Genomic DNA, 26584 nt, shown 5'->3' with positions numbered 1-26584 from the left:
GCTGGTTGTCAAACAGATGGTGCGGTCGGTGTTGGCTGCTCTTTTGCGGGCCATTTTAATGATTGCATGATTTTCTTGCATTTATTAACATCAACATATATGCCATTGAACAACCATGTATATAGAGCATTGTATGTTTCTCCAAATCCTGCTTTACATTAATCACATAAGAAACTATACTGCTTATACTGTCTTGCGTATATTTGGATTTCTCCACACTATCTGTCGACCAGGACCACAATACTGATTTATGTTTATGTATATCGAGCCTTCATCATACGACATTGTGTCTACCTCCCAAGGACAATTTTGTGCACAGTCAGGACGTTTTATGACACATGTCTCTGACGTTTGATTGACTTTATTTCATTTGAAGCTATCAACATTTCATAGTGTCCATTAATTTGCAACAGTTTACTTCCTGCCGCACTCCCGTGGTACCGAGTCCACAATAGTCCAGCCTTTATTTGAGTCATCCATGATAGGAACGTTCTGTGCCCCCTCAAGAGCTCACACATACGGGGCATATCTGTTGCTTGTCATGCCTCCTCTCTATTGGCCGAATGTCGAACACCAATAACCACGGTCTCTACTCAATCCCATCTTTGCCCTACCCTACTCTCCTTTGGGCACCCCATTGGCCGGCCAGCCCGCCTGGGCTGAGCTTTTAACCTATGGTGTCTGCACTCCTCAGTAGCATCCATTACCGCGAGGAGCGCAGACACTGCCGCAACAGGCTTCGGTAAGTCACATTGCTGAATTATGCTCCTTCTCTCACTTAGACAGTTTGGAACAGACAGCCCAGGTACCTCCAGCATTTCCTACCTAATGCACTGTCCTTCTATAGTCCCACTCGTGCACTGTAGAAGCTTTTAGCCCTCTTTTAGACATCTTTTAAACGCACACGACAGCACCATTCTTGTAAAAGATTAAAAACTTTATGCAACAGCCAGCTTCCAACCTGATCCCGCATAAGCACTCCGGACTTTGCATCCACCACAAAATCGTATTGCAAATCTCCTCTTGCATGCTCGTATCAACCTTCATCACAGTAAACTGCGTTGTACAGCCCATATTTCACCGTGGAATTTAAACTTGATTCCTGCCTCCGACAGAATACCAAATCGAGAGCCATTACCAGATTGTTTTGTTGATAAACACCACGCTCACAAGACACCCACACCACCGGTGTTCACCAATCCGGGTCCAACACTCACCACTCCAGCACATCCCCTGCTGGATGTACATGGACCTTGTGTTCTGCTAGAAATACACTGTCTCCCCCACACGTGGGGTTAACGGTATACTTACCTTTGTCTCTACAGCTCCCAGAGACTATAGGCATTAATCAATAGCCTGATTGACCCGATTCACACAAGTCTTCTCATGTTTCCAAGAGTCCGGTAACCATAACAGGACTACAGCACAGCGTCCCCGCTGCACCACAGCAGACGGTAAGCTGTTCTATGGCAATACACTCCGTGTATTTTTAGGCACCAATCAGCCATTATTTATTAACACTCAAATGAAACCTCAACTACCTGAGATCCTGACAGCTCTCCCCTTCCCCCACAGATTTCCTTTACGGACAGAACCTTTATTAAGAGACCATCCTGATGAAGGCCACTGCCACCTCGGGCTCAATCCAAGCCCAGCTTGGCCGAAACACCGTTGTGTCGATTTTCTGTGGCACAACCACTGTTTATATGTGTTTGTAGAAAAATGTTGTGTTCACTATTGTTGTTCTAGTACCCCCGGACCAATCACAGTCCTGGGCCGCACACTGTTGACACCCTCTGTCATCCACCACTTGTACTGTATACTCGTGCATCACTGTGAACATTGTTCCTCCGCAAGAAAAGAGGACGATACCCATTTGTATTTCGCAAAAAAAGAAATATCTGTTCACCTAACCTTTCGTGCTTATCGAAAGTTTTGTAAATGTTTAAAAATACTAATCTGTGCAAAATCTTTTTGAAGGCAAAATAAAATAGCTTCAAAAACTTGACAGCTGCTCTCGGATCTCTCACCCTGATTTCTATCTATTTACCTACACATACTAAGCATGAGACAGACGTGGGCTAACAATGTGGTATACTCAATTACATATATCTATTTTCTTCAACACACACCTGTGCCACCTCTTATTTGTCTCGAGTGCGCCCGCTGTCCCTGCAGTTCTTCCCTGCTTTCCCTGGTTCATGCTGCAATGAAAGAGGTATGAAGGTCACGTGGAGGATAGGCAGGAAACACCTCAAACACTTAAACAAAGCAATGACACTTCTAGCAACAAAAAGGTCAACTCAAGGATACAAAGACAACAACAAGAGTGCTGGTGTGTGGTTGCTTTTGTAGATCGATGCATCTCCTGGTTTGCCACCAGATGTAATGGGATTATGGCCCTCCAGTACACAAATGTTTTTTAAAGTTTTATATAAAAAAGGGTTGGGGGGGCACTCAAGCTCACGACCAAGATGGCAACAGGTTTCTGAGCTCGGAGGCAAGACGCTGGGAGAGGAGGCAGTTCTGTGTCCAGTCTGACCTGAGAGGCTAATGTGCTGCAGTATTGGATGAAACGGCATCACTGTTGATGCCTGTGCTGCTTTGAAGGAGGTCTGTGACACTGACTGAATGGAATATAGAGCTGTCTGGGGGTCAGCCTGGACGGGAGCCTTAGACACGGTGTGGTAGAACTGAGCTGTGGTGTCAGCGGTGGCTGCCGATCCATGGCTCTCCAACTGAACCCAGTGCGTAGATTCGCCTGGCAGGGGTGATGAGCCTTGGTGGCCACCCGTGACAGGGACAGGTGTGCCTTCTTCCTTTGTCCGCTACGGGGCTCTGCCTGGGCTGCCCTGCTGAGCTCGGGTGCTGTGAGGAGGCTGAGCTGGCCGGTTAGCGAGGCCTCACTTGCATCTGAGCGGTCCCCAGTAGCCCTGGGTCGTGCAAGGGATTTGCTACTGTGTGGTCTTTTCCTTTGACAGCTGGACCCAGCATTTGTTCCTTTCAGTGGAGCAGGAGATGGCAGCTGTCTAGCTAAGGCCAGGGCAGTACCGTTGTACATGATCTGGGTGCCTGGATGGTGTTATTGCAACTATTCTTATGATGGAGTGTAGAGGCTCAGTTGAAGCTACTGAAAGGTGATCAATTGATTCTGTGGAGTGTACGGAGAGCTCTGCACTGGATTACTGTGAGGATCCACATATGCTGCCCATTTTCTAAAGGAACGCTGCCATTTCCACATTGCAACACATGAACTGGTGTGTTTGAGAAGGCAGTCATCTTGAGCAGCATATTGGTGAGTGTGTTGCTCAATATGACCGGAGGCTAAGTTGACGTTTACGCAGAAAGACACCCCCGTACCGAACAAGCACATCATGCCTGCCCCTATGGTGAGAACATCTGCACGGGGGACAGAGGAGAAGGAGACCCCTGTGAAAATGGGATTACGTGCTACCTCTAGTGGCTGTACATCAGAATTGCTGTTGTTCTGGCCCAAATGAAAGCAGGCTTTGCCTCTATTAACACATATTGGATGGGCTGGTGTCTAAAGTGGACTGGATGCAGCAGCGGATCAAGAAGGAGAGCAGGCACATATCTGAGAGGAGCATAGAATTGGTACTTTGGCGGATTTAGATAGTAAGTTATGTCAAACCTTGAAGACACTACAGCAGGATGTCATGGCAGTCAGAGCCAAGAACGAAGACCTAGAAGCAAGATCACGCAGGAACAACATAAGGGTTTTGGGGATCCCAGAGTCGGTCCCCTTGCAGAACATGAAGTTGTTTATGGAGTGTTTTATTAAGGAGGTGTTTGCCGACCCTCTGCTTTCATTGCAGTTCTTAGTTGAAAGAGTGCATCGCACCTCCACGCAAGTGCCCAAGCCTGGTTAGAGCCCACGACCGGTCATAGCACACCTCATAATTTATAGGGACCACATCAAAGTGCTTCGTAGAGCTCCAGAACTGGTTGACCTTCAATATTAGGAAGCTCGGATTTCATTCTACCCAGATTTCACACCTTTGGTGCAAAAACTGATACTATCCTTTATGGCTGCAAAGTGTTCCCTCCGAGTCCATGGTCTACAGTATGCAATGCTAAGGATAGTCCACAATAACAAGACTAATTTTTTTGCTGACCCATCAGAGGTACATTCATGTGTACAGTCCAAAGCAGCTATGACACTGAGAAATTGTGCTACTGCACAAAATCTTGTCTTTGTAGCTTTGGATCTACGTTAAACGATCGAAGCTTGTACTGTACTGCTAGCTCAAAAACATTGAATGTAAAACAATTATTTTCTATTTTAAATGCATGGGGAGACTCCCCATGTCCCCCCTCCACTTTAATAAATAGCCCCCAACTCAGTCCCCCATCTATTTTTTTGTCTGAATTTTTTGTTTTTGTGTATAAGGTTTTGTACCTCGCAGTAATTCGCTTCTCTATTTTGTAGTGGTATCATAGCTGCTACCTCTAATCTGGCAGGAAGAGGTGCTGGAGTGCATGGCGCATGAATATATCTACCACCTGACCAAGCACTATGGAGAAGTGGGCTGCAACATGTCCTTCAGCATGCCCATAGTGTGCTGGAAAGTGCCAGTGGCCACAAAGTGCAGCTTCAACAGTGGTGGGATGGCTGTTCTGAGGTTGATCCTGCTCTCTAAATCTGCCTTTATCAGGGTGAGTGGCTCAGCTATAGCCTCCCTGCTTAGGTGGTACAGTGTAATTAGCAGCCCATCTGTTAGAGCCAAGGGTGATGGCAGAGAAGTTGCTAGGAGGGGCTGAGGGGGGTATAGCCCCAGGTCTTTTGGTTGTAGTCTCTGGTAGAATCTCAGGGGCTACAACCAAAAGGCTAGCTAGCCCCGAGTCCCAAAAGTTCCAACATTAGCGTAGCCCTGGATCTTTTCCAGACCTATCAAAAGTCCTGGGTGATGGCCTGACCCAGGGAATGGGCGCCGCCTTGTATGGAGTTTCCTCCACCTTTGTGCACGCCATCTCAAGGAACAGTGATGCTGTGCATGCCTTTGTAGCTCTATGAACAGCAGGAGATTATGGAGCTCCAAATGTTGTTTAGAAGCATGTTTGGGAAAGGTGTGATCCATCGACCCTTTCAGAGCCTATTAGCTGCACCTGGATGTTGATTTCATCATCTTGATGCATTTAACTGCAGCTCTTGAATGGAGATAACTGCAGTGTGTTTTTGGCGGTACCACTGGCCGTTTTTAGTTGTATCGCATAATTATTTATTATTGTTTTATAGTGGAATTTGCATTTTCTTTCCAGTGCTAATTCCGCCTGGGGAATTACCACCAGTCATTGTCAGTAATTCCTTTGGTGCTCATTTCTACGGAGGAATAACACCGGAGGAATACCTGCCCATTTTGGATACCTGTAATTTGGCAGAGCAATGAAGGTCAATGTCTTGTAGCTAAGGAGATTCTGAGTCTGATGGTGAAGATACCGGTTACTTTTGCATCTCCTTTCCTTAATACCATGTTTGTAGTTCCTACGACAAGACAAAGGTTTTTTCGATTCTCAAAAGTTAGTCACTTGACTTCTGTCAGGTTCAGAGCTTCAGAGTCCCATCCAATAGTCCCCGTCGAGGACACCCATCGAACCAGAACAATGCACAGCAAGGACGCTCTCAGATAGTAGCTTCGATCGTTTTTTATCCTTCTGTGCAGTGTTTGTTGAGCACCTAGAGAAAGTGGCAATGACTAGCTGCACGAGTTAGCAGATAGAGTGCATCAAACTGATAACAGGACAACCAATGAAGATCCCCCCTGCTAATAGCGCAGGGAGCTCTTGATTCTATTAAAGACAAGGAGGCGAGCATTATGCTTCATCTTCTCATTTATTTGCTCTACAGCAGTTTCAACAAAGTCAATAAAATAAGCATTTTTTTTTTCTTCAAACTTCCTTTAAAACTTCATTTCCCATGAACCCTAGGTCCCTGTTCCCAGTGTCCTGGTCATGTGACCTAGTCCTTCCTCTTCCTGTAACCTCCTCTTCTTTGACTGCTTTTCAACTGCAATCATAACCAATACTGAACTGTCAACTTGTTCCGGAAAGTCTCTGAACTGTAGACCTCAGCGGAAAACGATCCCTCGCCTTCTAACTTGCGATCTTGATCAACTTGTCCCATTCTTCTCTTGAACTTCTTCAGTTGTTCTTCGAATCGTCTCCTTAGGCGGAAACAACAATACATGTTAGGGCGGCGGATACACACCCTATTCTGAGAGGAAAATTTTGTTATACATTCAGATACATAACACAGTACATTACTTTGTCCTCCCTTGGTCTCTCCTTTGTATCTAGGGCGGGAAAGTAATGCTCGCCTCCTTGTCTTTAATAGAATCAAGAGCTCCCTGCGCTATTAGCAGGGGGAATCTTCATTCTATGTCAAGACGGAGGCGAGCATTATGCTTGTTCAAAGCTTCTTACCATAGCTTCTGCTAGTGTGCTAATAGGTTTAAAGTAAAACGTTCTGAACGTATTATCACTAGCCCAATCAGCTGCTTTCAGTATATCCTGTAACGTTGCACCCTGCTTCAGCGCTTTGGATGCTCCTGCTCCTCGCACTGAGTGTGCTCCAAATTTCGCCATGTCTATACCTGCTAGCGTCATAACTTCTCTAACCCACCTCGCTATGGTGGCTGTCGCTACGCCTTTATGCGGCTTCCTGCGCGCTATCAGCAGTTGCGTCATCCCCATCGGCCTTAACTCAGCTGTCTTATGCACGTACTCTCTTATACATGAGGCCACGCACCATTTAGGATGCTCTTGCATATACGGGTACGATATTGATGCGGAATCTGTCTTCGTCCTCCTGGCCAGATGAAAAGTCACTCCATCTGGGCCGTATACCATTCTGTCTATTTCAAGGGCTCTGACATCTGCTACTCTTCTACAGGAAATCATGCACAAAAGCATTGCTAGCTTTTCTGACAGTCTGCCTAATGATAAGTATCTATTACTGGGCCAGTCTGCTAGTAGCCGTAATACTACTGTAACGTCTCATAGGGACTTGTATCTTGGCTGCGGCGGCTTCCTAAATCTAATCCCTTTTAGGAGCCTAATCACCGCTACATTCTCCCCTACTGGGGTTCCCTCTATAGGAGTATGACCTGCTGATATTGCGGATCTATACAATCCAATCGTTCTATAGGCTTTGCCATCCTGCAAAAGCTCTGCTAGAAAATTCAGAATCTCTACTAAAGGGGCAGAAACGGGATGAAAACCTCTCCTCCTGCACCACCTTGACCATCTGCTCCATACTGCGTCGTAGCTCCTTCTAGTCGACGGAGCCCATGACTCTGCGATGAGACTCGCAGCCTCTGCCGAAATTCCTGGGAGATTCCAGCGTCTCCTGCTATCCTGCACGCCATCAGCGGCAGCGTCCCCTTCGCTCTCAGAGGGTGATACAACCCAACTGGGTCCGTGAGAAGGTCTTCTCTTTGTGGAAATATTCTCGGATAGTCTGCTATTAGTTCCATCAGCGCTGGAAACCATACTTGCGACTTCCATATCGGGACTACTATTATCAGACTCGCTGCCTCCCTGCGGACTTTCATCAAAGCTCTGCTTATCATTACGAATGGTGGAAACGCATAGAGTATCTCCTCCCTCCAATCTTGGAGGAAGGCATCTGTCCCTGCTGCTGCTGGGTCTAACCTCCAGCTGAAAAATCTGCTCTTCTGAGCGTTCAGTCTGGACGCAAACAGATCTGTGTGAATCGGTCCCCAGAGCTTTTCTATCTGTAGAAAGACTGTCCTGTCTAGTCTCCAGTCGCTGGAATCTGTTAGATGTCTGGAGTTCCAGTCCGCCACTACATTCTGGGCTCCTGGTAAATATTCTGCTATCACTGCCGTCCCGGACTCCAGACAGGAGTGGCAAAAGTCCTTGGCTATCTCTGCTAACAATCTGGACTTTGTGCCACCTAAGTGATTTATGTATCTGACTGCCGAGATGTTGTCCATCTTCAGCAGTATACAAGAATTCACTTTGTCTTTCGTGAAGGCTCTGATTGCAAAAGAGCCTGCCAATAGCTCCAGGCAGTTTATGTGCAGCTTGAGTTCCTCCGAACTCCATCTGCCTCCCGTTTGGAGCTCCCCACATCGGGCCCCCCAGCCTGCTCTGCTGGCGTCCGATTCTATCACTATGTCTGGGCGATCGCCGAAAATGGCTCTGCCGTTCCATGCCTCCATGTTCTGGAGCCACCACTCTAGCTCTGTTCTGGACTCTTGGTCCTGCGGTACCTGCTGGTGATAATCGAGCCCCTGCTGCAGGTGTCTTATCTTCAGCCTCTGTAGGGCTCGATAATGCAGGGGTCCTGGAAAGATCGCTTGGATCGACGCTGCTAACAGGCCCACAATCCGTGCTATCGTTCGCAGAGATGTGGTCGGGCTGCCGAGACAGTTCCTTATCTCCCTTTTTATGTCTCTGATCTTCCTGCTCGGCAGCTCCAGGGTCGCTGTCCTGGTATCTATGATAAAACCCAGGAATTCTATCCTTTTTGTTGGCGCCATTTCCGACTTCTCTATATTCGCGAGGAAACCCAGGGAAGTTAAGAGGTTCGCTACCCAGCTGGTCTGGTAACGGAGAATATCTTCGCTGCTCGCCATTATTAGGATATCGTCTAGGTAGATGATAATCCGTATTCCTTTCTCCCTGATCGCCGCTGCTACTGGCTTCATCAGTTTGTTTCGTAAACGCCCAGGGAGCGGACGCCAACCCGAACGGCATCGTGGCAAACTGCCATAATCGCCCGTCCCAGTCGAAGGCCAGGAAAGATCGGTATTCTTTTTCTACTGGAATCGTGAGATACGCATCCTTCAGGTCTATTCTGGCCAGCCAGTCGCCCTGTCTGAGTGTGTCTCTCAGCTGGTGCGTCCCTTCCATTTTGAAATGGTTGTAGACTACCCACTTGTTCATGTCCTTTAAATTTATGACTGGTCTCACTTTTCTAGTCTGTGAACCAGGAACATATTGCTGATGAACTTCGGAGCCCTGCACGGCTCGATAGCTCCTTTCTTCGCTAGGCTCTGCAGTTCTGCGTGTAACAACTCTCTCTCTACTCTTGCTGTCACTATAGGTCTGGGGGCACTGTACTGGGTCGGGGTCTGAATAAATTGTATGTGTAAACCTCTGACTGACTGTAGCACCAAGCGTCGTTGGAAAGCGCGTGCCAGTTTTCCCAGTACTTCGCTGTCCTCCCCCCTACTGAAGGATATACGGATGCTCTCACCTGAGGGGACATATTGTCCTCTTCCTTGACCTCTTCCTCTCTTTCCTCTGGGGAAACGGCCTCTGGGTTGGAAGAAGGTGTCTGGTTTATTATCCTCCCAGTATTGTGCTCTGTTTGATTGAGGCCTTCTGGACGTTTGATAGCGACCGGCCGCTCGGCCTCTGTATCGACCGGTCCCTCCAAAAACCCTTCCGGGGAAAATCTTTCTTATTGAGGCTTGTGCTTTTTCTAGCGAGGTGTAGGTCCCTGCGAACCTCCCCATCTCCTTTCCGAATGTTTCACCAAAAAGCAGGCCCTGAGCCGCTTCGCCCGCCTCGTAAGAGGATAGGTCTCCTAATTTCTGGTCTATTTTCAGGAGTAGGCCTCTTCTGCGCTCTGAAGATATCGCACAGTTTGCGTTCCCTAACAGACATACGACTCTTTGAGCCCAGTTTGCCAATACTTCCGGGTCGATCTCTTCCCCTGTATCCTTCGCTCGTTCTGCGAGGTCCATAATCTTTGCCAGAGGCCCAGCTAGATCCAGGACCTTCTCCTGGCAACTCCTCCAGGAGGGGTCGATCCCTTTTCTCGGATCTTTATTTGACTTAGCTACAAAGGCTAGCATTTTGGGGTCTAATTCCGGTGCTTCTGCCACCTTTCCTGGGAGTTCCGGTCTGGGGCATTCCGCCCTCATCCTTTGCCTCACCTCCTTTTCCAGTGCTTTTCGAAGCCTCTGTGTCATATATCGCGCCACTCTCGGAGAAGGCACCCATTCTGAAGATTTCGGGTTTCTGATCTCCTCTGGCTGAAACATGTCGGAGGTTTCCTCCTCAATATTGTTCAACTTTCTCAGCCTCTTTTTTGGAGGTGGCAAGCTCCCGTCATCTCCTTCCTTCTCACCTTCCTCCTGCGAGGATGTCGGAGATTCGTCGGGTTCCTCTTCTTGAGGGACCTCTTCTTCAGTATCGCCCATATTATCTTCCCCTGGGTAGGGGGTCATGACGCATGGCACCCCCGACTTGGACATAAAGGCTTCTTTCAGCCTAAGGAAAGTGTCGGATGCCTCTGGAGCCTTAGGATCTACCCCGTCAAGTTGGCCCGGGGGGTCAGAAGAGTTTGCGCTCTTCCGGGCCTTACTACACCCCTGAGGGTCCTCTGGTGCGGCCCTTGTGGACGTGCTAGGTCGTGGTGAGGTGCTTTTATCTGTTTGGCTCAGGAAAGATTTGATTGTGTACAGGCGTTCCTGCAGGGGTCTAACCCCAAGAGCCACTGCCTGTATGAGTGATTCGCCTAGCACATCTTTGAAGCTTTGAGCCAAGTCCTCTGAATATGTGGCTTCTTGCTCCTCCTCACTCCATTCATATTCAGCCATGATGTGTGTGCTGGCTGGTGCCCTGTTATACCTGTAGTAGGTGTCTTGGCACTTCCACTAGTCACTCTCTCCTGAGGCTGCACCTGTGCTGCAAGGCAGTTTCTATGATAGTTAGTGCAGGGCACTGCAGTAATGAGAAAAGCTCTCACTGAGCTGTAACGCTGCAATGTTTTGCTTGAATTATTCTCTTTCAAGGCTCCGTGCCTCCAGGTAAAACTATTCACGAGTGTCACAGACGGGAGACCGGGGCGCAATGCCCACGAAACGCTCCGGAGCGTTTCCGGCTCCTCCTTCCCAAGGGAAGGGGCCGAGCGCTCCTCCAATCCTAACACCGGTCTCCTGGCGTTAGGCTCCACCCGCGCGAAGGTGGGGCTGCGAGCGGAGCTCTGTTCGAGCTCTCGCTCTGCCCCCCCAAGGGTGGGGGCCGCTGCCGCGCTCGCGTGCGAGCGGGCCGCGGCGCTGACAGGCTCGGAGCCTCTGTCCTCTTCCACCCAAAGGGTGGGGGTCAATCCTTCGTTCGCGGACTGCGAGCGTGAGGCGAGGATACCCTCACAGGCTCCTCCGGGTCCGCTCACGGTTCCTTCGCACTGCAGGCGCTGTGAAACCGGAGCGTTCTGGCGCCACCCCTGATGTGCTGGAAATGCAGCACGGGGCCGCCGCGTTACCAAAACTACATATCCCGAACTCGGAATGATACGCTGCGCGGTCCCTGCCTTCACAGCTCATATGCTCATATACATAGTTCTAAAATATACACTAAAATACTATCAAACCCTCATACAAATGCTGTAGTGTTACGCAGCTAGATGAAAAGGGTACTTATCTCTGGAGAGCAGGAAAAGAAGAGGAGGTTACAGGAAGAGGAAGGACCTAGGGTTGATGGGAAATGAAGTTTTAAAGGAAGTTTGAAAAAGAAAAAAAAATGTTTATTTTATTGACTTTGTTGAAACTGCTGGAGAGCAAATAAATGAGAAGATGAAGCATAATGCTCGCCTCCGTCCTGACATAGAATCCACAGGTGCCAAAATAGTAAACGAAACAGAAACACATGTTTGGCGTGCATGACATGAGACAGGATGTTATGTCTACGGGAAGGAGAGTCTTGAACGGGTGTATTGGCATTAGCCTTCAGAAGAGGGATTCTGCCTCTTTTCAGTCAAGCAGATTCCCGGCTTGACAAGAAAAAGATGAGAATCCAGACAAGGCAAATGGCAAGCCAATAACACAGCAGAAAAGAGCAGTGTGCCGACTCACCCACATCCTACCAAACATACCCAGTTGCCCAGGTGTGCAGTTGTTGGTTGGGTGGGGGCCACAGGACAGGGAGAACCGGCGTAAGGAATGGAGCAGAGGGGTAGACAGGGTAGGGCCTGATCGGACAAAGCCCACCCATGATCTGTAGATGCCCACTCAGCGGCGCTCTCTGGGCATTTACAGATGTTAACGAGACTACGGTGGACCCAACTACATTAGCTTCAGGCCCCACTTGTTAGGCACTGCTGGCTAGCCTCTGGGATGGAGGAGGGAAGATGAGGAAGTTAGGTGAAAGGCACATGCTCATGATGGACTCTTGAGCATGAGGGGTGGGGGGCTGGTGCTGCCATGCTCATTTACCATTGATTACCACCACTCATTTTGGCAATACAGCTGCATCATTGGGAGTGGTAGGTTGGCCGGATCAGCCCGTCTTTCGGAGTTCCATGGGACTCCTCTGGGGTTTTGAAGCATTAACGCCTGCAGTGAATCTTCCATTTACTGGAGGAGATGAGAAGGTAAACACGTGCTGGAGATTTTTCCTCTGTGTGCCCTCTAACCTCCTAATATGTGATGCACTGAAAGTGGTCACCATTCTGCTACTGACACATTTTACCTGCACCCCCATACTCGCTATGTAGCCCATAAGATGATGCTTTGAGGGAGGGAATGCTAGAGTCTGGAAGCAAACCCGGGGATTGGTTGGTGCCTTTGGACTTTAGACTTTGAAAGTGGGAGGGGAGGGGAGCTGATGAAGAAGAAGCAGCATCCAATTGATACTTCGAGTAGGATGACTAACTTGTTTCATTTTAGGGAACGGAATCAGACCGTTAGGGTGGTTCCCAGTCCCCCCTAGGACACCATCGTCCGAAGTGGAGCGACACTAACAGAACATGAAACCTTTGAACACGTCAGTTCTGTCATCAAAGAATTCTATTATTAAACACCGCCATTGTTTAACGCACTGTCTCCTTTTAGTTTCGTGCACATCTGAGTGAATTAGTCAACAGGGTTTTTTGTCCATACTTGGGCAGATGATAGGTATTAATTGGCACTGATTCATTGTTGTCTTCCTTTATTCAGTTCCCCATGAATGAACGGATGAGGCTCCGTCAATAACGTGAAAGGTAGCATTCCAGGGCGGTTTAACGTCTTGGAACGTGCGGCTTACCAAACTTCTTCAGTGTCTCAAAAGGTTGAGGTAGTGCGTCACACCAAGAGCCTACGCAAGGCCAACTGCAAGCAAAAGTGTGCGCCTGCAGAGCAGACGACGTGTGCACTTGGACTCTTAGGCAAACTGCTCTACGCTAACTCACGCGAGGAAAGCTTTGGACGTGGAAATGCTCTGCGTAAACCTCCCGTGCAGAGTGGTTCTAACATTAAAATGACACCCTGAGTGCCTGTGCTGGGTTATATAACAAATGTGTGTCTGGGTGCAGGTTAGGGAGTTTAACCCCCAGTTTATGCAGTCGTGAAGGGGCAGCACGCTGGATGGAATACATGGGGGATTTGGTTTCAGCAGGCGCTCCTGATGGAACAAGTGAGTATGGGAACAACCCTAAGCCCAGGGGAGTTGCTAGGTCTGGAAAAGACCCGGGGCTAAGCTGATGTCGGAACTGTTGGGACTGGGGGCTGGATAGCCTTTTGGCTGTAGCTCCTGAGATTCTATCAAGGGCTACAACCAAAAGATCAGGGGCTATAGCCCCCTTAGCCCCCCCCTAGCAACGCCCCTGCCTAAGCCCACACTAGGAGCATGCTATTGTCCCCAGTCGGGCCAAAGGCCATTGTGTAGCTTCACAGGAAGAGCGTTAAGACAGTGAAGGTGACCTTAAAGGAGGTGGCCGCAGATGTGGAGGCATTTTTGAATGTTTAATCATACAAAGTCGGGATCTAACATGACCAACTCACCATTTGGCTACAAATGGGGTCAGAAAGCTGTGCATACACAAATGAACAAGTAAATCCGCTTTAAAAGCGTAATTTTTTTTAGGTCAAATCCTTCTGTGCCTCTTCTCTTTTCCCCCTTCTGCTCGCTCCCATTATTGCACTGTCTCTTTTTGCGCAGTTCTTTGGCAAATGCACTATATAAATTCAATAAATACAACTACAAGTGTAAGTTGTTGATCTTATTTTCTTTGTGAGTTAGGTGTTGCATTTAGGTTAATTACATCATCTGAGCCAGGAATCTCAGACAAAGTGCAGGGTGCGTGAAAGACCGCTCTTAATTTACAGTACAGACATCATATAAGTACAAGTCTGGGGGTCCGTAGCTCAGGAAAACCCACCCCAGACATCCATACATCTACAATATCAGTTTCAACTGTCATCCCTAGAACACTGACACACGCATCATACATTCTATGTCAAGACCGGAGGCGAGCATTCTGCTTCAAAGTCTTTCATTCTACTCTTCGGCAGTTTCAACAAAAGTAATTCAAAAATGACTTAAAAAAACACTTATTTTACCTTTTTATCTTTTACAAAACTACAGTACACACTGAAAGCACTCCTTCTGTAGTCCAAGACACTTCCTGTCTCTGTCTGCACTTACACTTCCACTGCCACCAGCCCGCCACATTTTCATTACTGATTATGTAGGGGTATTTTATTTGGATGCTGTTCCCATGTACTGCACTGCCCACTCCCACTTCCAACCCCAGGTCTCACCTTCAGCGTGTCTATTCACTCACGTGACGTCAATGTGAGCTGGCCTCATGGGATGGGTGTGACTGGCTTCCCTCTATTCCACCACCCTTGCATCGTAGCACCTTGTGACACTTATGTGTATTGAGTTTGTGATTTACTTGTCATGTCATGTCACATCCATTGTACATGGCTCTGGGACCGTAGTCAGCAAGTTTCATCTCATGCAGTTTGACAGATCAGGCATGGCTATGCTACAGGGCCTCTGTGTATTTGCATCAGAGATGTTGGTGACTGAACCATGCCAGTCAGGTGCTCGTGTGTGAAGCAGGTGCTGAGCACCATGCACTACATGTGGTATTTAGCCCTTCCACACACGTCCATGGCTGCTTTCATGCTACCCTTCACTTCCATTGACACTGCATACGTGCGGGAGTGTGTGACATGGCAGGTTAATGTGTTGCATGACAACATTGTGATGCCTATGTGTGTGGGTGTCAGAAACTCACGGCCTGCATTACGCCCACATGGTAAGAATAAAGGCAGGGTGGTTGCAGGGGTTGTGGGTGGAACCTTTCTGAGTCGCTGCCACCTTTGTCCCCATTGCAGATGTACTTGGTGTAGGGGTACAAGATGTGCAGGACTCAGAAAACCAGGAAGACTACGCTTCCCAGCAGCCCCGGGCCTGAAACTGCAGTTCCAGCAGCCCAGGAAACGCCCAGGACAACGCCCGACACAACGCGCATGCGCGAAGAAGCTACCGCGCATGCGCGATCCCAGAAAGCTTGTCCGTGCTCGACTCAGCTGCCGAGAGGACGCATCTCACGGAGCTCCAGCGAAGCTTCTCGCGGGGCCGCCCTCGCCTTTGGACACACCCTAAGGCCCCGCGATATCAAAGATAAGTACCCTGCCTGTTTTTTAAAGTTAACCAGAGGGAAGTGTGGACTGGAAAGAGACTCCGCTTACCATTGACTTTTGAGGAAACTTACTCTGCGGGGGAGATACGCGAAAGTTCGCGAACTAACTAACCCACTAAACTTGCATGTGACATGCATTCGCCAGTTGCGGGTGCAAAACGTAGCAGTATACTCGCCTGTTGCGGGTCATTCTATGCTGTGTTCGCAGTAGCGAGCACTTGTGAAAAGCCACAAGGCGTGAAAGGGCAAAGCTAATTTTCTCCCTTTTTGTCAGGAGTGAGCCGCTATCGACAGCGACCAGATCGTTTCGCAACGCACAATCTGCGGAGCCGGCGGGCGGAAGAAGCGCACCGGAACACTCAGAACACTAGAGCTAAGTGCATTATGTGTCAGAATATGTTTTACTTGTGGTGTTCCGTAACAAGGGGCAGACGTTATTTGCATATTGAAGCCCGATAGACTATTGTGTTTACAGAAAATCCCAAAACTGGGGCAAACTTGTGAATGTGGTGAACAAGTGCTGGGTTCCAGTTTGAGGGTAAAGCATGCATGTGGTAAGAATGCATGACTGAATGAATGCCCAAGGAGTTACAAAGGCAACTACCAAGGAGAAGGTAGTCCAGGCTCAGAAGGTCAGAGTCTGGGAACAACTCAACCCTAAAATCCCCTCCCTATCCATAACAGCTCCCTAACCCTCAATCCGGTTACCCTACCATCCCGAAACCCATCCAATCCGTGGACCCTAACCCTCTTTCCCCGTGGGGGTCGCGGTGACCTGTGCTTTCAGCTATTCCAGGCGCCAAGACCGTCAAGGGGAGGTAGGAGTTCTTGCTACTTCCGCGTTGGGACGGACTTCGCCTTGACAGAAGCACGGACCCACGTATTTTCACACGCCCAAGTAGCACGAACTCCGGCACCATGGAAGACATAGCTCGTGTCCTACATGAACTAAAAGATGCTTTAGAAGCGACAAGGCAGGATTATGCTACACTAGCTCACCGTGTGCAGGAAATCACAGCACAAGGTAGACCCCTGCCAGATGGGCCTCCTCCAACCCCAGTACAGGTTCAAGTGACCACGGAGCCGCCCATGCCCTTAGCCACCCCAGAAAGGTACGGGGGAGACCCACAAAAATTCTCCATATTTATGACCCAATGCCAGTTACATTTCTTGACTAAAGCATCAATCTTTCGTTCGGCCCAGTCCCGCACAGCCTTCGTGATTTCCTACCTCACGGGGGATGCTGCGGCATGGGCTACCCCCCTAGTACAAAAAGACGATGCTTTACTCTATGATTGGGGGGAATTTCAGGAGGAATTCGGTAAAATGTTTGATAGGAAGGCGGCCTCCTTGATCCGGGACCGAGAGTTACTCACCTTACGGCAGGGAAGTAGGGAACTCATTTGGTATGTGACAACATTCAATAGATTAGTGGTTGAAGCAGAGTGGCCCCATGAAAAAAGACTGGCCCTTTTTTATCAAGGCCTTAGGGAGGAGTTGAAAGACCTAATAGTGCAGGTGGACCCGCAACCAACCACCTGCACGGGAATGATAGAGTTAGCCCTACGTTTAGATCATAGGCAAGGAGAAAAGAAGCAAGACAGATGGAAATGGGAGACCAAACAGTACTTGACAAGAGTGGATTATCCAAGAGCTGCACCTGGTTCGAAAGCAACAGAGAAGACTTCGGAAGTTGAACCCATGCAAATCGGATCTTTCCCCGTGGGGGTCGCGGTGACCTGTGCTTTCAGCTATTCCAGGCGCCAAGACCGTCAAGGGGAGGTAGGAGTTCTTGCTACTTCCGCGTTGGGACGGACTTCGCCTTGACAGTGGGCTTTGCTATTTACATGGGTCTCCATTTATTTCTATGTCCATGTACAGGTAAGGAGGCACTGGATGCAGAGGAGGAGGTGGAGGAGGAACAGGATACTGAGCCGCGACAAACCACAAGTGGAGGAAGTGGTGTGGCAGCCCATGAAGATCCACTGGTTCTACAGGCCATCCTGGCCCCGGCCATGGAGGACCAGGCCAGGGCTATGCGTGGTGATCCTCCCTTACCACTACTACATTCTGATGCTACACCAGCGGGTGGTGACAGCAGCGTGAGGTCTCCCGATCCATGCTAGCCGTGCGGCCCATTAACCCATGGAGGTTTATTTTCTTCTCAACATTCACACATGTGGGTGTTAACGTGCAGCCTGCACCTACTCCCTCCTGGGTGGGTCTCCCTTCCCCCCAGACCCTCATGGGCATTTTTGAGTTTTTTAACTTGTTTTTTGTCGATTGTGCATATATCTGACAGTGTGTTGCTTTGTGTGGCAGCTGAGGGCATCCACTGTATATTCCAGCTGGACCCATGCAGGATTGTCTCGTGTTGGTACCCTTCTTGTTTGTGCCTTAGGACCAGACACATATGCCACTCCTGCTTACCCTTTCCATGGGCTTGTAAGGAGTGCAGCGCGTAAAAGTAACTTACACAGAGGCACTGGGGTTCCATTATATCTGTGGGCCGTCTCATGTCCGACCTGTGTATACACTCCTAGGGTGTTTCATGATGTTTGTCCAGTGCAAGGTTAGCATCCCTTTTTGTTTGGACATTGAGATCCATCCTTTGTTAATGTTCCATCTTCATGTATTAGCTTGACTATCTCCATTATTGTTTGCCTTCCGACTGTATGCACTTCCCTGCCACCTTTAGTTAGCAGAGCCACACAAAAAATAGAAGGGTGTCATGTGCAAGTTACAACACATTGTGGCACTTGTGCAATTATGATTGGTCCCTGTCAGACAGATTCACTCTTGGGTCATGTGTTTCTGGAATGTTGTACTGGCCAATTGATGATGATGTTCATTGTTGTTCTGATGTGTGAGAGTGAGTTATTTATGAACTTGTTACATTGATAATTGAGCGCTCTGTGACAGTAGTGTTACGTGTTTGCCATTTATTTCTCAGTTTTGACATTGCATGCCATGGCATGGTGTGTCAACCATGTGACATGCAGTGTCGGAGGGTTTAGGCGACATACCAGCATTTAGATGTGTATTTTGGCATGGTGTTAGTGGCATACCCCATCTTCCATGTGTTCCTTTTGTGCACACCAGATTTTAAGTTCTAAGGGATGCACACAATGTGGCACTTCCAAGGACACATTCTCAGGGTGGTAAGGTTGGGACAGATGATTGTTCCTTTGTTATCATCCATTGTCACCTGGAATGTGCCTGGGCTGTGTGCACTCCGTAGGGGTTGAAATGTAGGTGAAAAATTGTGCCACAAGCTGGGTACGGGCAGCCTCGCCACGTGCCCTTTTCCCTCCCATGCGCAGCCGCTGTGCATGTGGTTGGGGATGTGGGGGCACCACCATGTCCACCGGTACGCCACGCTGTGTTGCAACGTTGTGCAGGACACATGCTGCAAAAATGATCCTGCACACTACTGGTGGTGCATATAGTAGCTCACCACCAGAGTGGTCAAGGGAGCGGAAGCATGACTTTAGGACTCTGAATGTGCGCTCGACTATGGCCCAAGTTGCAATATGGGCTGTGTTGTATCTTACCTGGGGTGGTGTGGTGGGGTTTCGTATTGGCGTCATCATGTAGGTGCTCAGAGGGCAGGCACTGTCCCCTGTGGAGGTGAGATGGGTTGTCAGTGGTGTGGTTTTGTCTGTGTGAGACATTCATACATTTGCAGGGCCATTTGTACTCACCAATGAACCATGTGTTGCCATGCCTCCCAGCTTCCAGGGCCCAGTGTAGTGGTGACATTCTGAATATGAAACTATCATGGGTGGACCCTGGATAGTTAGCATATACAGAGGTAATGATTCCCTTGGCATCACATACAACCTGCACATTGATGAAATGCCCGTGCTTGCGATTGTGATAGATGTGCTCTGTGGCCCTAGGTGAACGTAGGGCCACATGGGTGCAATCAATGGCCCCAAGGACTTTAGGGAAGTGCGCCACCCCGTAAAAGTCCTGGAACACAGCCTGCCTTTCTGTGGGTGTTCTGGGCATGTAAATGTGCCTGCGGACTGAGGGGCGTGCAGTCATGATTGCCAACACCTGGTATAGGCAGCGTGACTGCATGGGCTGTGAAATTGCCCCAACTGTGGCAGTTGTCAGCTGAAATGACCCAGTGGCCAAACAATGCAGTACATTGAGCACCTTTTCCAAGGGGCTCAGTGCTTGGGAGCACAGGGTGGGTGATGTGAGGTCATCTTCCCACTCCGTGACCAGGTCTAATATGATATAAACTGGAAACCTATACTTGCCATAGACCTGGTCATTAGGCATCCCAAAAAGGCTGGTCGTGGGTAAAAGAATGAGTGCCCTGGCTATCCTCCTCATCCTGAGGTGTTCCACAATCACTACTGCGAAAAATTGTCCATTCATCGTAGCTGTATACACGCGTTGGTTTTTCGTGTGTCCTTTTTATGCATTGTTTTTGTGCGTGGTGACGCTTACTCTTGCTTTCACATGGCAACATGTTTCCGGATTTGCACATCTTTTTCCACGCGTCGGTGAGCCCTGTTTCGATTCCATGAATACATGTTGTTAGCGCGTGTGTGGGAGTTGCAAGTATTTTACTGTGGTACTTCCCACTTAACGCCCACATTTACGCTTGTTGTTCCCCATTCCACGTGTTCCGCCCCTTTTTTAGGTGACTGCGCAAGAAGGTATACGCCTTCGCTGGGAGTCTCACGCAGGGTGTTCATGGTGTCGCAGTGGGGTTTTGGACCCGCTGGGAATCGGCGCTGCGCATTGTGTTCTATGAATCAACGAACAGGCGCTTGTGTGCGTTTTGAACGCAAGCGCCCCTTTTTCCGCGCAATTAAATCCTATGAATCGGGCCCTTTGTCTTCTGTTTTTTTCTCAGACGTGGAAAACAGAAGGTCTGGTTTCGTAATTACTTTATTTTGTATAAGAACTTGTAGAGCGAACAGCCAATTGCTGACTAGAGCAGTAGAGTGCACAGCCAATTGCTGAATAGAGCAGCATATCGCACAGCCAATTTCTGAATAGAGCAGCATAATAAGAGAGGAATAGCCAGGTTTTTAGGTTCTGCCTAAAGGTAAGGTTATCACTCCATTGAGTAGGGGCAAGGAAGGAAAAAGTCCTCCCACCACAGCAAGAGGACGTGATATGGGGGATAACAAGATGAACGTCTTGTGCAGGAAGAAGGGGCCTCTGAGCAAGATAACAGGACACTGCCCTGAATAAAAGAAGGGACATTCTCCCAAAGGGCTTAATATATCAGATCCACAAGATAGTAAATTGGATCTTGGCATTCACGGGCTGCACCTGCATATTTTCTGTATATTTGTGGTTTTATTCTGTGTACTTCATTATTCTTTTATCTGGTTGCATGAAAGAAAGCCTTGCGTACAAGCGTGTGTTCAGAAATTCATTCATGCATTCACTCACTGCAAACGTTGACACCTAGACTTAGTAATACACAACACAAAAAAAGGTCCTTAATATGTCAGTTATACTCAATGAAAATATCTTCTTCAATAACGATTACAAAAAAATCCAATTTGATTCGATCACGGTGCAATTTCAAACATCTACACATTTCCGACACTTCACACAAAAGGTCATAAAATATCATAAAATGTCTTAAAAACAGAACACAATTATAAAGTGCATCATTAGGATAGTCCCTACAACATTGCTTCATATGAAAGGGAAGAGCTGTGACTGTACCATCATCTAACATATGAAGCAGCATCTTTATGTCATCTACATACATATACCAGATCAGCCCAAAAGAAAGAATCAGGTCTGCTAAGTGGTGCATATACAGATTAAACAAAAGAGGTGACATCACAGACAGACCCCTTTGGAATGTTGCTGTTCATTACAGCCAGGGAAACTGCGCCACTGCCTGAAATATGTATTTGAGGAATGAAGAGATCCAGGCAAGTGCTCAATTCTGTACCCCCGTGCAGCAGAGGCCCCACAGAATCATGTGTTGATCCATGATCCATGATCACTGCAGATTCTGTTCCTCTCTCATGTCCAAACAGTACCTGATAGAATTATAGCAAGCTATTTGTCTCTGCAAACTGTTGCGGTTCAGCTCTAACCCTCCTTACTAAGATTTTAGCCAGGAAGCAGAGGAGAGAAATGGGAAGAAAAATTGCTGAGTACTAGGGATATGTAGGGCTACTATTGCTTGCTTCAAACGCCTACGGACCCAGCTCCTAAGCTTTGAGAAATTCACAGAGACAATGGCAAATGGACTTTTCATTATCAGTGTGGGTATGGGTTCTTGGGGAAACCAGTAAGCCTAGAGATAACTAGTAGGTAGAGAAAATAATTGGGATCATACCTTGTGAAGGTGCAACAGAAGGATAATATATTTTACTGATGAAAACTTTACTCGAAGAGTGGTATGCGGAGGGAGCGAATCAGGTTTTTTGCGATTTTCAAGAGTGAAGTAAAAAGAAAACAGAAATTGGTCACTCCAATATACTTTCTGTAACACTTATGGAAATATTATTTGAAAGAGTGGGTTCTAGCAGATGACCTTTTCATTGGGTGGGAGATAGGGACCTGTTTTCTGAGAGTAAGGTCCAGAAAACTTACACCAGATTGTTTGCATTCTGATCAGTGCTTTCATTGAACCACAAAGGACAATCTCCCAATACAGGGACAGGGGAGTTGAATATCGCAAAAGGTTCCATCATTTTCATGATTTGCTCCAGCAACAAGGAGACTGTGTGACAAGACTAATACCCTGGTCTAGTCAATAGGGGCAGATCGAGGCATGAGGCCTGCCACATGCAATCCAGAGCCAGTCCTGGCCCGTAGGGGGAAGGCAACTGTGGGGAACTCAACCCATACTTGTTCTCTTTGGGCCTGTTTGAAAGTCAGCTGTATAGCTTTGTCTCACACCATATCCTCGCCAATCAGATACTTGCCAGTCTGTCGCTGTTTGTTTTAGACACATAGGACTAGACTGCAATCCAGAAAGGAAATGGATGGCGTAGAACAAACTTCCGGTGTCCCACTTTGAAAACAAGCTGAATCTTGCCAGCAAGAGCAACCCTCCGTGGTCCTCGCAGGTTGCACGCCTGTGCCAAGATCATGGCTACCTGACCAAGGAAAGGAACAACTTCCCCAGCTCCTCCATGGCAGTGAGAGGCCATGCAGACATCTCCGGCACTGGCTGAAAACAAACACCAGTGCTACAAAATCCATAGAATATCAGGGTCCAGTTGAGGGCCTCAGGACCCCTTTGAGGTAGTAGACTTATCTTGGAGGCACTGGGGATAAGGTCCTGGAAACTAACATGAGCAATCAGCTACCCAGGCTGCAGTTGCAGCTCCATGCTGAGCCTGTGTGGAGAAAGTGGGAGGGCCTAGCCCCCTTTTTAAAACTCCATGCCCTGAGAGGATAACACAGGGCCTTATTAGGTGGGGAAAGATGGCCTGTTTGTGTGTCAGCACAGGAGAGGGATACTTAAACAAGCAACATGAAACAGGAACTGTGGCTTGTTCAGGTGAGATCAGAGGAGGAGAAGGAGGCAGACTGAAAGAACAGCAGGACGACGGAGGAAGCAACAGCTTGCGGTTAAGATTCATGGAGTGGGTGAGGTATTAGTGTAGTGAGTGCAAGGATAGTGTATGGATTTACTGTGAAATGTATGGTACTGGGTAAATGAGGGTGTTTTTGTAGTGATGGGGAGGAGAGTAGTAGTAATGAAAGGACAATTGTAGTAGTAGGTGGAAGGAGAGTGGTGGTGGGTGAGGGGAGAGTAGTAGTGGGAGGAGGAAAAATAGTAATAGGTGGAATGAGAGCAGTGATAGGCAGCAGGAGAGTAGTAGCAGACCAGAGGGAAATAGTAGTGAAAAGGAATAGTTATCCGTAATGGGAGGAACTGTAACATCAAAGAGTAGAGGTGAGGAGTGGTGAAACATCGGAGGGACAGAAGATTGGTGGGAGGAGTAAGAAGGAGGGAGAGACATTAAGAAGTAGTAGAGAAGAGGTGAGCTTGCGCATGAATAAACCGTCCCGAGTCCAACTGAGTAAGTGCAAGACCCTATTCTAAATTCCCATTAGAACACTAACAACTGGTTAGGAAAGCGGCAATAATGAAGTCCCTGAGGAAGGAGTTTAGGTAGCTGGCCTGTAGGTAGACACCTCTATCCGAATGTAGCTATTAGACAGTAGGGGTTACTGTTCGGTAAAACTAACCAAGGTTATGAACTCTGGGTTAGGTAGACAATCCCAAGGGTGACGTGTGAGGGAGAGGGATGGCCCTTTGTGCCGAGAACCATTAGAAATAACAACCATTGGACCGTCCTTGAGCCTCAGAGTGATTTGTGTGCCACCTGTGACAACAGTGTGTGGTGGCATTAAAAGTAGCTCAATTGGGGATTTCCAGCAGAACAAAGGTTTCCAGTGTTTCTCTACCACGAGCAACCAATCAACCCCCACCCTTCTTTTGCCTTTCCTAACTTGATGGAGAATAGAATAATTCAATAGTGTAATGGTGGCTAATATAGCAGCACAATGATCTTAGAAATATGTGTCAACAATGAAAACGAGATTGTATATCTTTTAAGTTATAAGATCCAAGACACTTTGCTGTTTTTTTTCAGTGCAGAACATGCATTGAAAATACATGCTTTAGTCCGAGACTGTCATATCTCTCTAGGGTTATTACATGGAGTGTTGCAAAAGAGACCCTCTTTTCATTGGATATTTTTGTCACTCATACTCAATTCAGATGTTTACAATGATAGAAAGCTGCACCGGCATAGACTACACACATGGTTCAAAAAGCGTAATCATGTATTGTATGTACCACCAGTAATATCTCTGGGATTTACAGTTTGGGGTTCTCAGGTTTCCCCTCTTTTTGGCATTCATTGTCTCGCTTCACCACAGGTCGTTGCCTGGTTGCCCTGTTCCTGAGTCGATGGCTATTATCTTGGAAATGACCTTCAGCGTCTTTTCGTATAAAGGAAGCCGTTGCTAGGTTTCCGACGTGAGGAACAGGTCACGTGACAGCGGACGCTACGTGTACTCGCAGGCTCCACCCCAAACACTTTAAGTAGCGGCTGTTCCATTACACGCTGCTTCTGTTTGTAATCGTTACTTGCAAATTCCTTTTGAGCTATTTGGTATCCTGTAATCGACCTTTGCTTACCCTTAGTTGACCTGCCTCTCGCCTAACGTCTGTATCCTATCGAACTCCTGTTGCCGAATTCTGTTTATCTCACAGACCTCCTTTGCCTGGCGTCTGGTCTTTGGTTAATCTCCCTTCGCCGACTCCTGCATGTTTCCCAAACTGCATTTGCCTGCCGAATCTGCTCTTCTATCTCCTCACTGGTGCCGACTTCTGATTACTAACCGGAACTCTATACCACTTCAAGGTAATCATTATTGTTAAGTTGACTTTCTGTTGTCAATTCCGTCTGCACCCGGACTTCCTCTTCATTCCTCTTCATTCTCCGTAACTGGGGAATAACTCTCCTTTCTTCAAACAAGATTGTGCTTCTTCCTATTGCCTCCATTATCCCACTACTCGCCTACCCTGCTGGAAAGAAGTTCTTCACACCAGTTTCCCGTGATGGCTGCTTATAAGGAATCCCACGTGAACCATCTCAGACTGTTTCGTCTTAAGTTGTGCACACAGAGATGCTCTGCTGCCGCAGTGCACCAACCCAGATCTAGTGTGACCCTCATGCCTCCCGGGTTACAAACACCCTACTAACGTCCCTGTTTATTATTTTATCCCTGTCATTGTTTCTTGGACTCCTAGCTTCCTCCTATTTTGAATTCCTTCATTTAGACTGGTGAGATCACTCTCCATATCCTTACTTTCAGTATGTATTTTCTGTCATAATCAGGGGTTTGGAAAAGGCAATTGTAGGGGGACATAGAAGTTAGACTTTGTACCTTCACCCCTTGTTGCTGACCTGTTGTTTTCTTTCCTTATATCCTGGTCCTCTAACGGTGTGCGTGTTCCCCACTCTTTTATTTGACCCACAACTCTGCCTGTTTAATATCAACAGCAGAGGGGCAAATCATAGAAAAGAGTTCCATCAATTTGAGGCCTTGATTTAGGAAACTCTCGGCTCACCAGTGCCAGAACCAAGGAACCCTAAACACCCTCCTCTCTCTGCTGTTCGAGTGGGCGAGTAACAGAAACAGAAGCCTACGGAATCAACCAATACCCTGGCTACCACCATGCAGATGGTTGCTGACCTCAGGACTGACATGCCCGCAGCACATGATGCTTTACCCCAGCAGATTGTTTCATTACAGGACCTGGCGGTCCAGCCCAGCCTACAGGGGGCCGAAGCCTCGGGGGGAATTGCTTCGGGATCTGGTTTTCCACTTCCCAGACAAGAGCCTACCCCTGTCCTTATGTCCACGCATTTCCTGTTGGCCCGCCCAGAGCATTTACGGGCAATCAGTGCAAACTGCATTTCTTGTGCCGCCCGGCCTCCTTTCCAAATTCTACCACTAAGGAGGCCTTTGTTCTGTCTTACATCGGGGGAACTACAGCCACCTGGGTGAATCCCCTTTTGGAATCTAACAATTGCGTTCTATATGTCTGTGATGCCCTGATCACCCCCATGAATCGGGTATTCCTTACCCGCTACAGACCCCAAGCCACTGATCTGGAGTTCCTTAAACTCCAGCAGGGAACCACTCCATTGCTGACCTACCTAGCTAGGTTCAACCAACTGGCAGCTGAAACGGATGGTCAGAAGAAAAGAAGGCTGCTGTCTTCTACCAGGGTCTTTCTGAGGAACTGAAAGATACATTATTTACTGTGCCCATTGTTCCTACTCCTTTTGGGGAATTGCTGGACTTGGTATTACAGATTGACTCCTGCAGGGGCGAAAAACATGATGAAAGAAAAGAAAACCAACGCCAACTGTTCCCGTTCACGAATCAGTCACGCCTCAACCACCCATGTCTGAGGCCATGCAAATTGGGGCCATTCGTGGCCCTCTAACCCCTGCTGGAAGGGAGCATCGACGATCACATAACTTGTGTATGTATTGTGGTTAATCCAACCATCTTCTGCAAGAATGTCCAAATAAACCCAAGAGGAAGGTGGGAAATGGCAAATCCTGGCAGTAGGAGGAGTCCCTATGCCGGGAAAGTCCACACCGGGGTCTCCCATGACAGGTCCCGCTATCCCTGTAT

Source organism: Ambystoma mexicanum, chromosome 1p (assembly GCF_040938575.1).
Source record: "Ambystoma mexicanum isolate Mex_15411 chromosome 1p, UKY_AmexF1_1, whole genome shotgun sequence".
Taxonomy (NCBI): domain Eukaryota; kingdom Metazoa; phylum Chordata; class Amphibia; order Caudata; family Ambystomatidae; genus Ambystoma; species Ambystoma mexicanum.
This window is presented reverse-complemented; position numbering follows the sequence as displayed.